The sequence below is a fragment of the Tamandua tetradactyla genome, chromosome 1 (genome assembly GCF_023851605.1).
Source record: "Tamandua tetradactyla isolate mTamTet1 chromosome 1, mTamTet1.pri, whole genome shotgun sequence".
In the NCBI taxonomy this organism is placed as follows: domain Eukaryota; kingdom Metazoa; phylum Chordata; class Mammalia; order Pilosa; family Myrmecophagidae; genus Tamandua; species Tamandua tetradactyla.
The window spans coordinates 205,473,818-205,486,638 of record NC_135327.1 but is presented as its reverse complement, the minus strand read 5'-3'; the positions used below and the strand labels follow the sequence as shown (position 1 = coordinate 205,486,638).

The window sequence follows — 12,821 nt, the reverse complement described above, 5'->3', positions numbered from 1 at the left end:
ACATTGTTATTCATTTTTTACTGCTTTTTTTTCTTCCTTAAACAGGGAAAAAGTTTTGGCAAGCTGGGGGTTGTTGGAGTGGGCTTTTTGTTATCAGTCAGTGTCTACACTGTGTTAGTAGAGCGCTGGAAAATTAGACTATAAGTGAAGAAGATCTAAGGATGTTTGAGATGAATAAGGAGGATTTTACATTGCTCTTTTTATTTGTTTGAATAATTAGAACTTAGTAGGTACAGATGACCGTTTCCTGCTTTTACTACCAGCAACAAATGCTGATTCTATAACTGGAAGTAGTGACTCAAAACCTGTGATGTAAAGCATTACTTAACTGTTTTGACAATTGATCTTTTTTTACTCGAATACTTTGATTATTGAGAATTAAAGCATAGTCAGCTTCCTTGGTTATGATTTACACCACCATGTTCAAACTTTCTTTGGAGAAAGCTTTCTTCTCTCCCTTGTTCTAGGAAGTTCAGGAGAATTTAACTCTAGCCAAAATTTAATACATGTAGTCTAAGAACATGAGCAAAACAGAAGAATAAATACTTATGTAAATAAAGGTCAAATATTTGCTTTTTTCCCACCTTCATATTAATCATTGACTTATACTTTAATAAAACCTTGGGAAGATGTATGACAGAAAAGAATTGTTTAACTAATTCAGGAGCTATTTTAAACTGTCTTTGCTACTTTAACACTGAAATGCTAGAGTGATTATTTGCTTTGAGAAAATGTTAGAGTCCTCATCTTATCTTAGATCAGGATACAAATGTGTTTTTTTATTATACCCACAATGCTCCTATAAATCTAAGAGAAAAAGACTATGACACTTGTATTTCTATGTAGTATGTGGTCTAAATGCTTCACTAAGTTAGAACATAATGTGCCAAGGTTGCTAAAAATAAAGCACTAAATATTTTTTAGTTTAGAATATGTGTCCATCAGTTTGTATGCTTTAGTTTTAGTAATACTTCTGTTTCAGATAAATAAATTATTTTACCATTTCAAGGTGGAAAGATAATAGAGCTAGAACTGACTTATAAAAAATTCATACAAATATATGAATTTTAATGAGTGTTTGCAACTATTTATATTTTATGAATATATATTTATGAATATAAATCTCAAACCTCAGTCAACCAGTTATGGACCACTGACTAATAAAATAATGGTTTCATTAGGACTAATAAGCCATTATTTTTACTGTAGGTATTCACAACCTCTATATTGGTCACAGCATGTAACTGTGAATAATATTACCGATGGTTTAAATATCCTAAAAACATTGAATTGTCCACATTAAATGGGTGAATTGTATGGTTTGTGAATTTTATTTCAGTAGCACTGTTAAAAAACATATTAGTATTGTGTGTGAAGATTTGTCAATAAAAATTTTAAAAAAGACGCTGACTTTTTTTTAAAAATAAGGAAATGATAAAGGTGGTCAGTTACAATGCAAAGTAAGATATATCTCCTTGCTTTGGAAATTTACCTAGACTGTCAAAACTTTTCAAACAGTAATATTTTAACTTAACTTTGGGGGTATTTACATTTTAAAGAATATTTAACAAGAAGGATGGGCTTATGAATATGGAAAGTAACTAGATATTTTTACCTTAAACCAAATGTTGCTTTAAACATTGATACTACATAAATTAAAGCAAATAAATTCTAGTTGAATAACAATAGCAATCATGCTTCAATAAATAGCCTAAATTCTGTGTTTTTTCTGTCAGTTATTCTAAATCCTTAACTCTGATTCAGAATATCAATATATAATTATGATGCATGTTTGAGAAATTTAAAGTGTAGATTGGTTTGTTTTATAACTAGATACAGTTTATCTGAGCATAGTCTTGTGGTCTTTTGCACTTTATTGTGTTTGGTCAGTTCATTGTCTTTTTTAATTTCGATGATGATTCTGTTTTCAGGTAAATTTTCTTCCTTCATTTAAAGATTTGAGGACACTGTATGTATAATGTTCCAAGAATTATAGGCTGACAAAAGTAAGTGTAAGAAGTCATCCTGCCTTCACATATTTCTTATAAGAGGAGATAAAGCAAACTAATATGAGACAGAGTGATAATTGTCACAAATGTCGTGGTGTTTCACAAGAGAGCTTTCCAACTGAGAGGATATGTATGCTTACGGACATTTAAAAATAGAAGGTATGACATAGTTGGTGGGAATAGTAAAATAAAGAGTGTAAAAATGGGAAATCATGGGTATAACCTAGGTGAAGGTGTGGTAGCTCAGAGAGACGGGAGCATCAGATCCTGGTAAGGCAGCAAAGTGGAAGAGGATTGCAAAGGTAGATTCATGAACTGTTTAATGTAGAAGGAACCATATGCAATATGTTTTGCAGCTGTAACTCCTTCATTTTATAGAAGATTGATCTTAGGCTAACGACTTACCCTGGACCCCAGGGTTGGTGAAGAAGTGCTCAGACAGAACCTGAACCCCAGGCTGTCATGGTAGTTCTTTCGTTTCACCGGCGTCCAGTTAAGGAATCAGTATTCATGAGACACAAAATGTTTTAGACATGATGGGACTGGGAGATAGTGATATATTCAGAACTATACTTGTGATTTCAGACAATAAAAACTGTGTAACGCAGTATAGTTCTCTTCTTGATTTAACTGTCAAAAACTTATGGCCAAAACTATTGCTGAATTGTTGTGATCTGTACCACTGAGGGAATTGAAAAAACCTGCCCCATCTACTTCCTTCAAATAGACTTCAAATAGATTCTTCTCTTTTATTCTCAATAATCTCATTGTGCCTTACCCACTGAGTCACCTCATGTTCTTTTGGAATTGGGTGGGGCATAATTCTTACACAAAGCATTTGATATGTCAGTTGTCTTTTGTATGGAATCAGTTTTCCATTTAATATGTTTTATTTACAAAAGTTTTCTGATTGTCTTTTTCCCTGCCTCTGATTCTTCTTCCCTTCATTTATTTTTCTTAACTGTTTTAAAAGTCCTCTAATTTTTTAAAGGAAACCATTTATTTTGGTGAGTTTTTCGTAGAGCAGATCATATTTTAAGAAACAAATCCACTATATGTAGAGGTTAAAAATGAGTTTATTGGTCCATTTATTCATTCAGCAACATTTGATAGACATCTGTGTTCTGGATATTTTACTCACAAGAGTAAGACAAACTCTTAAACTTAGGATATTTACTATTTGGTGGTAACACAATTCTATATAATCTTTTTATAGTCATAGTATACATTGGTAGATTTTTTTTTTATTTTAATAAAAGTAATACTTGGTCTGTTTTTAAATCTAGAAAATAATGTATTATAAACATCATTCATTATCCCAAACCACCCGTAATGATCGTTGGTTGAAAATTATAACAGCCTTGATTAAGGTTATTACTGTAAAATTTTCCATTTGTACTGATACTCCGTACTAAAAATCATTTGATCAATAAAATCTGGTTCAGGACCTAAAAGTCTCTGGATTCTTAACTACATATGAAAAAAAGTAAAAACACCTTTATTAGGCCTTTCAGTTCTTGAAGTTATATGTTAATTGAAAAAAAAAGCATTATGCCATTTAGGGTATTATGCACATTTACTGAGGAAATAGCTCAACTGTTTAACTCAATCTGTTTTAAAACAAAGATTCCATTGATGAAGATGTAAAAAAAAAAAAATTTCCCTAGGGTTTGTTGATTTAGCTATGCATATAAGCCAATTTTACGCTATGCTATCTTTGCCTACTTTTGCAAATGGCAGTTTAGTGATTATTCTTATATCAGACACCTCTAGATGAGTTGTTTAATGTCAAGCATCTTTTTAATGGATTGCAGCAGGGTGTCTGGATGAAAGTGTAGATGCAAAATAACAAATCTTAAGTATACCCTGTGTGTCAGTAACAGTAGTTTCCTTTTTAAAAACAACTCTATTTTTATATATGGTGATGACACACTAGAATTAGTAATAACCATTCTGACAGGCAATGTGGAAATGCTAATGTGGTTTTCTTTATGCTTTTTTTTAAATTTATAAAATTATTCTTGAAGTTGAACTTGAAATCCTATTGTTTGTTCCATTGCTTAATATAAATTTCCTTTTATCCTATTTTTAATTAACATACAATTGTGTTTTCTTTATTTCTTATATTTATGGTTAGACAACTTTTAAAAACATAATTTTTCTGAGTATGAGAAGAGTGCATGCTCATTGTAGAATATTTCATACTTGGGAGAATAAAGTAAAAAAGTTAACCTGCGGTCCTACTAACTAGTGATCGCCATTAACATTTTGGTGATTTTTTAAATTATTTAAGATGTTTGACTATATATGTATATATGTGTATTGTATATATGTGTGTATGTGTGTTTGTGTATAGTTTCATCCATTAAATTTTTTGTGGATATTATCATTATTTATTCTTTTCTTTAGAAATACTACTTCAATTATTGCAATGTTACCTATCTTTTGGAAGTACCATGTTTTATTTAACTGCTATCTGATGAACAGATTTGAAAAATAAGGTTGTTAGTTATTGTATAATGAGAAAAGATAAAACCAGAACCTGAGATATTTAATTTTCTGTTATTTTCAAGTTACAAAGCTTATTTACTTTAGTGTTTTTTTTTTTATCAACTCTATCTAAGATCTGTGGACTACTTTTAAACTCATTAGAATAACGTAACAATTTTATAAAGCAGAAGTCTAGCTTTGGAAGGTAGTGTTTGTTTTTGAATGATATGTTAGATATACAATGGATTCTCTAGATCCCTTCTTATGTAAATAACCTGTAAAAGAAAAGTATTCCCCTGTCCCAGCACTGAGTCACAAGTTCAAGTTGCTTTTCTTTCTTTGTGTTATATTAAAGTCAGTTTCCAGCTAAGTAATATTTTTACGTGAGTTAGTGGTTTCATGTAACACAATGCAGTGATGGTTGCTTTGAGATCACCAAGAAGAATGCAACTGGATTGTACTTTCCTTGTCTGAAAATAACTGGTCATATGACTAACATCAGTGTCATCTGGCTGTCCTTTATCACTGACTGGAGTACACTGCTTGCAAATAAGTAGGATACCATCATGAATACTAATATCAAAACATGACAATATAATTGATTAAGTTTATATTTCAGAAGCAAAATAATGTAGAAGCTAAGAACTCAGGCTTTGGTGTCTGACATTTCTAGGTTTATATCTGAGATACATCCTTTTACTAATGCCATGATCTTGAAACTAAGTCACTTCATACATTTTAGAACCTTAGTTTCCTTATCAATAAAATGGGGGTTGAAATGACACTTACCTCATAATGTGGTTATAAGGATTAAATGGGAAAACTTTTGTGAGGTGCTCTGAAAAGCATAATACCTGGTGCCTGGTAAAGGCCCAGTAAAACGTGCTGAGGAATAGAGTAGGGAAGGGGGGAGAAGGGACAACTAGTCATGGTCCTTCAGTCAATGTAATGTTCTGAGTCACAGACAAAAATATGGTACAACTTTGACTAATTTTCACCTTTGCAGGTAGCTCTGGTGTTACTGTCAGCTTCTTCTTGCTTGAGTCACTTCTTATATCCTTGGAGTTGGCCTTTGCCACCTCCTTTCTTGCAGATCTCCTCCCCCACATCTACTTTAGTGGAACAGATGAGATCTAGATTTCTTCTGTTTCTGTTTCATTGCTGTTTGTTTAACTTGTGTTGTTGCTAAGAATCTATTGCAATGCCTTATTATTAATATTTGAAAATATAGCTTATAATTGCACTTTCTCTTTTTTTTTTTTCCTGTTCATCTCTAAAATAATATTCAGGGAGCCTTTTTACATTATTAATCCTCATTCCTTGCTGTGGATTGATTTGCTTTGTAGCTTTTTCTTCTTAAAACAGATCCTGCCTGGAGAACATATTTGATCTTTCTTGGCTCTAATTTCAGCAGTTACCCTGATGCAATAGATAATTATAGTTAAAAATTATATCTTGATATTATCACATTGTAAAATTTATTAATTCTAATACTTCCTCTTGTTAGGATTTATCAGTTAGGATTTAAAAATGTACCTCCTATTTCTTGTAATAGTTGAATTTTAAACTTTAATAGATGTGGAATTGTTTTCTTTTCTTTACATTTGAGGTATTGATATGTTTTAGATTTCCCAGAATAGGGTAAAGCTGTAGAAAATAAATACAGTGATGTGGGAAAAGAACATTATCCAGATTACTGGAGTACATATTATATACTAGCTTTTGGTTATGCCACTCTCTTTCCAAGGTACGAACATCAAAGTGCTAAAATTAATTTGAAGGTTTTATTTGTTAAAGCATTTAGTTAAATCTGTTTTTTAATATAATCACTTATAGGATTATCTGTTTTAGTAGATTAGAAATTTAAAGACAAGTACATTTTTATATCTACTACAGTTTCTAGCATAGTGTATTTGCATATAGTTTGTGCTCAGTAAACAAGTGGATTATTAAAATAGTGACTTGCTAATTGCTTGTTTTTATGGCTTTTCTATGCCCAATTTCTTTAATTCATCTTTTTTGTGCTATACATATTTAAATGACTAACATATGAATGCTTGAGCTCTCTTAAAACTTTTTAAGGTAATACCTGAGTACTGAGTTCTTAAAACCAAAACCCATATATAATCTGAGACAAAAATCACAATATAGGAGTAATATAATTTGTAGTTCTTTTTTTGCATTGTAATTTTATATTGGGGGAATAAAGGATTGAATGTTTCTGTGTGTATGAAGGATAGTTTTAAAATGAATTATAGTTGTAATTTCATAGGGAATGAAACAAGACGGAAAAGAGCACAGGAAGCAAGATGTGATTACAAGCCTTCTTTGCTTTCTTCCTATATTAGTTTCCTGTGGCTGCTGCAACAAATTACCACAATCTTAATGGCTTAAAACAACACAAATTTATTCTTTTACAGTTCTGGAGGCTGAAAGTCCGAAATCAGTTTCATCGGCCTGAAACCAGGGTGTCATCAGGACCATGGGCCCTGTGGAGGCTCTAGGGAAGAATCTGTTTCCTTCTTTTTTCCAGCTTCTAGAGCTGCCTTCTTTGGATCATGGCTCTCTTCCTGGGTCTTCAAAACCAGCAGCGTGTAGCGCCTTCAAATGTCTCTTTGGTTCCATTGTCACATCGCTTCTTGTGTTAATCAGAGTTCTCTAGGGAAACTGACAGGATATATATGTATATATGTGTGCATATGTATATATTATGTAAATATTGGGAGATTTTTTTTAGTAGAAATTGCCCCCTGCAATTGTGGGGATGGTAGTATTCCATAAGGCATGCTGCAAGTTGGGAATTACAGTGAAAGTTTTTGATAAATTCTCTAAGAAAAGCTGGCTGGATGAAGTAGAGATGGGAATTCTCCCTTCTGACTGCTGAAATTGTCATTTCTCCTGGCTATAAGAGAAATAGCACCACAGAGTGGATGCAGATTTCGAGCATATAGAGCTCCTCAGAACATTGCCCCAGCCCTGCAAGATACTGCCACTCATTATCATCGTAATTTGAGTCTTCAAAGGGCCATTCCACTGTTCTATCAATCCAGCTGCTTCAGAATGATGGGGAACATGGTAAGACCAGTGAATTCATGAGCATGCACCCATTCTTTTACTTCATTTGCTATGAAGTGGGTTCCTTGATCAAAAACAATGCTGTGTGGAATACCATGGCAGTGGATGAGACATTCTCTATGTCTATGGGTGGTAATTTTGGCAGAAGCATTGTGTGCAGGGAAGGAAACCTAATCTGAAGTATGTCTCTGTTCCAGTTAGAATAAAATGCTGCCCTTTAAATAATGGAAGTGGTCCAGTATAATCAACCTGCTACTGGGTATCAGGCTGATCACCTTGGGGAATGATACCATGTTGAGGACTAACTATGGGTCTCTGCTCCTAGCAGATTGGGCACTCAGCAGTGGTTATAGCCAGGTCAGCCTTTGTGAATAGAAGTCCCTGTTGGTAAGCCCATACTAACTTCCATCCCTATCACTTTGGCCACTTTGTTCATGCGCCCTTTGGGCAGTGACAGGAGTGGTTGGGGAAAAAGTGTCATTCTGTGCACTTGATTAAAATCTTCCCCTGCTGAAGTCATCCTCTGGCAAACATTTACATGGGACATGAATATCTTCGTGATTTTTGCCCACTCAGAAAGGTCTGTACATATACCTCTCCCCCAGACCTCTTTGTCACCAATTTTCCAATCATATACCTTCCAGATCCCTGACTGTCCAGCCAAACCATTGGCGACAATGACTCAATATAAAAACGGACCTCTGGCCATTTCTCCTTCCAAACAAAATGAACAACCAGATACTTGAAGCCCTGCCCACTGGAAAGATTTCTCCCCACCACTGTCCCAGAAAGGGGCTCTAGTGCCACAACTGTCTACTTTTGGGTACTACCTATATATTGTCAGAACTGTGAAACAGGCCTGAGTTTTCTCTTCCTCAGTCAACTGATTGTAAGTAACTCCCCAAGAGACTGTAGCTATGAACTGGGAAAGAGCAGGTAATGTGGTAGGTGTAGGGGCCATGGGCAATTGGGCCGCTTCCTCCTATAACTTACTTGTGCTTTCAGGGCCTGCTCAAGCCCTATCTTGTATATACCACTTTTGTTTTATGTTAGAGTACTATTGTGCACACCCAACTTTATGGCTTGGTGGGTCTGACAACACCCAGTTCATGATAGGCATCTCCAGTCTCATGGTAACTTGGTGACTTAGGGTTAAATATTCAGTGTCTACCAAGGCCCAGTAACAGGCCAAAAGCTGTTTCTCAAAAGGAGAGTAGTTCTCTGCAGAGGTTGATAGTGCTTTGCTCCAGAATCCTAAGAACCTGCCAGAGGTTCCAGATAGCATCTCTGTTTGCCACTATTGCTTCTAGTACCGTTGGATCTGCTGAATCATATGGTCCAATGGCAGAGCAGATTGCATGGTAGCCTAGACCTGTTGCAGAGCCTCCACTTATTCTAGTCTGTACTTTTTAGGTCACTTGGTAAATGGGCCAGAGTAGCACACCCAAATGGGAAATATATTGTCTCCCAAATCCAAAAAGGCCAACTAGGCATTATGACTCTTTTTTGGTTTTAGGAGGGGCCAGAAGCAACAGCTTATCCTTTACCTTAGAAAGGATATCTCCATATGCCCCATATCACTAGACACCTAGAAATTTCACTAAATGGGAAAACAGTGAATTTTTGTTGTATTTATCTCCTACCGTCTGACACACAGATATCTTACCAGTAAATCTAGAGTAGTTACTATTTCTGCTCACTACATCCAATAAACATGATTTCAGCAATATAATGGACCAGTGTGATGTCTTGTGGGAGGAAGGGGTAATTAAGGTCCCTGCTGACTAGGTTGGCATAGGGCTGAAGAGTTGATATACCCTCAAGTTGTACAGTAAGGGTGTATTGCTGGCTTTCCCAAATGAATGCAAACTGCTTCTGGAGGTCTTTACTAAGAAATTAAGAAAAAAGCATTTGTCAGATCAATAGCAGCATACCAGGTACCAGGGATGTGTTCCTTTGCTCCAGCAACGATACCACATTTGGAATTGCAGCAGCCATTGAAGTCACTGCCTGGTTAAGTTTATGATAATCCACTGTCATTCTGCAAGAGCCTTCTGTTTTTAGCAGAGGCCATATAGGGGTTGTGGTGGCAATCACCATTCCTGCATCCTTCAAGTCCTTGATGGTGGTACTAATCTCTGCAATCCCTCTAGGTAGGTGGTGTTGGTTTTAATTTAGTATTTTGCTAGGTAGAGGCAGGTCTAGTGGCTTCCACCTAGCCTTTCCTACGATAGTAGCCCTGACTCCACAAGCCAGGGAAACAATGCTATAGTTCTGCCAGTTGCTGAGTATGTCTTTTCTAATTATGTGTTCCAGAACTCGGGTAATAACCACAGAATGGACCTACTGTGAGAGTGACCTGAGCTAAAACTCCATTGATCAGCTGACCTCTGTAAACCCCTACTCTGACAGGTGGACCACAGTGATGTTTTGAGTCTCTTGGAATTAATGTCACTTCTTAGCTGCTGTCTAATAATCCCCCAAATGTCTGCTCTTTCCTTTTCCCCAATGCATTTACCCTGGTAAAAGGCCATAGATCTCTTTGGGAAAGGCTGGGAGAAAGATTAACACTATAGATTTTTGGTAGTGCAGCAGAATTTGGCAGGATTCTTCCCCAAATGGGCCTGCGCTTCCCTTCATTCTGTGGTCTCTGAATCTGTAAACTGCCTCAAGTCTGGGGATTAATTCAGGGACTGTGTCTCTGTTTTGAAATTCAAGTTAGACTTTTGTTCACTTGACCAAGAACTCTTCTGCTTATAGGATGAAGAATTTAGTAAACTGCCCATCTGTTTTACATCTAGTGACCCCAGGATCTACTAGCCAATGCTTAGTCACAGTGTTTTAATACTGCTTTGAATCTTCTGTCCATTGTGATAGGAACATCCACCTTGTCTTTGTAGATTAAGTGCTGCCACTTCGCTTCTGCCAATCTGAGTTCTGATCACCCCCATTGTGTTTAAGCACCCAAGTTTAGTGACAGCAGTTCCCACAGTAGTATCTGCCCTGCAGAGAAGAGCGACTGCATCTTCAAGGATGACGGAGTTAGTCTCAAATTTATTCCTCAGTTCTGGTGAAATGTGTGTCCTCTGGACATTTCTGTGGTGGGTAAGCAGGTCTTAAGTGATAAATCCACTCTAACATTCTAATCTCTTTAAGCCTGTGGATCCCCTCATCTGCATTATACTAAGGCAGTTCTTGCATTTTGACTTCAGCCAATATAGGGCATCTTTTGGTTCAAGCTTCAGCCAGCCATCTGGACAAACCGTTAGTCCTTCCTGACCCCTCAACATTGAATGCAGAATCTGCTTATTGGTCCATATCAATAAAGTCAGCCTGATCCAGCCTTTTATTCCTCCACCACTATCTCACACTCTTAATATCCATTCCCACACATATTCCCCTGATTTCCGTTTGTATGAATTGGGGAAAGTCATGCAGTTCTTTTGCATACCTCTTCATGGGTGACACTTTATACCTCATCTTTTGGAGCCTATTGGAATTTCAGTCTAGTTATAGATCTGGAGAAAAAGAGGAGTGGTAGAAGTGGGTCATGAGAAGAATTAGAAGTGTCTTACAAGTCAACTATCTCAGGCATTCCATTACAGTTTCATCTGGTGAAACAGAAATTAATCTCTCCAGACAGAGGAATGAAGACTGTTTCCTCAGGGGAGGTGGTTACAGGTTTATCAGGTACAGCATAGTTAATCTCTTCAGGTGGAGGTTGGATGGCTGATTCCTCAGAACAGAGCAAAGTCCTTTTTTTGTCATGTAAGATAGCAGTCATATGGTCCAGGAATTACAACATGGAGAACTTTTGGGGAGGCCATTATTCAGCCTACCACACTACCCTGTCTTGAAATACTCAGAAGCCAAGATGGCTAAGCAACAGCAATTATGGATCAGTTATGTAAATCTTGGTACCATATTTCATTACTTCTCCCTTCTCTATGTTTTAACATCTCTGAAATCTATATTCATTTTATAATGGTATATAACATTGTTTACTTGGCATTCTTGTTAGAATCACATAAACTAATGGTGTGTCTTGTCTTGGATTCAACATTGTATTCCTATTTTTCTCAGTAGCCCTAGTACCTAAAAAATATGCATGGTCTTCTGGATTTGAAGTAAACAGAAACAAATGGGGTAAAAGGAAACTGAGCAGTAGAAAGAAGGGTAGCCTAAATGAAACACGGTACTTACATTGGGAAATAAGTGCAAGAGTTTGTACTTGATCTAATAGACACTAGAAATCAAAAAATTTTAGAGTGGTGTTTCACAATTTTTTTTAAATGGTGGTAGGGGAATAGCAAGATAAATTTGGCAGTGATATCCAGATGGACTGAGGGAACAGACCAATGGCAGGATCTAAGCATGAGGAAGTGAGTAGTGGGTGCCCTGACTCTCATAGAAGTGCATTGAGAATATGTTAGGGTTGTGTAGAGAAACAAAACCAACAGGAGAGATCTGTAAATATGAGTTAAAGATGCCTCCAGCAACTGTGCGTATGGAAGAGTCCAAAATCTGTAGGGCAGGCTGTGAAGCTGGCGGCTCTGATGAAGGGTCAAAATGAACTTCACAGGAGAGGCTCACCGACTGAAGAAACACTGAAAGAATCTTTTTCCTTAAAAGCCTTTAATGGATTGGATTATCTTTTTGTGGGAGATACACCTTAGTTGATCAGAGATGTAATCAGCTGCAGATGCAATCAACTGACTGATGATTTAATATACCAGCCTTCTGATTTATCAGCCAGCCATGACATACCCTTGCAGCAACAGTCAGGTCAAGTGCTTGCCTAACCAGACAGCTGGGCATAATCACTTGGCCATGTTGACACCAGAACCTAACCATCACAGAATAAAAGAGGAAATAAAGACGAGTGGGTTGGTAAAATGAAGGGTTACTTGTTTGGGCTGCAGTGTCAAGAAAGATACAATAGAACAATAGGTTTGGAGGATATGGATAGGGATGGGGAATTACTTAGCTTTTTAAATGTCGAGTTTACCAAGCCAATGGGAGTTCAAGAGAAGTTATCCAAACAGCAATTATCCAAACTGGTAGATCAGATCTAGGCGATACACATCTGTGGATCGTTAGTTAATAGGTGATAGGAAGTTGAAATCATGGATTGGAAGTGAGAAAATGGAGAAAGAGTATAATAACGTAGCAGCAGATGGCTAAGTACAGGACCTCTATACTTTTGAAAGAGTTCTACAGAAGTCAGCAGGAATGGGAAAATATAAA

The 12,821-nt window shown here is 36.3% G+C and overlaps 1 protein-coding gene across 3 annotated transcripts in view; it reads left to right on the top strand.

Moving 5' to 3' along the window:
* Positions 1-12,821, top strand: part of ESYT2 (extended synaptotagmin 2) — a 97,304-nt gene that overhangs the window by 2,908 nt on the left and 81,575 nt on the right. The window contains exon 1 of one of the 3 annotated variants that reach the window (XM_077151647.1): positions 1,867-2,168. The exons of the other annotated variants lie outside the window; for them this stretch is intronic. The gene's annotated coding sequence lies outside the window, so the exon portion shown is untranslated. Of the gene's footprint in view, positions 1-1,866; positions 2,169-12,821 lie in introns of those variants that run through there. 3 annotated transcript variants of the gene reach the window in all.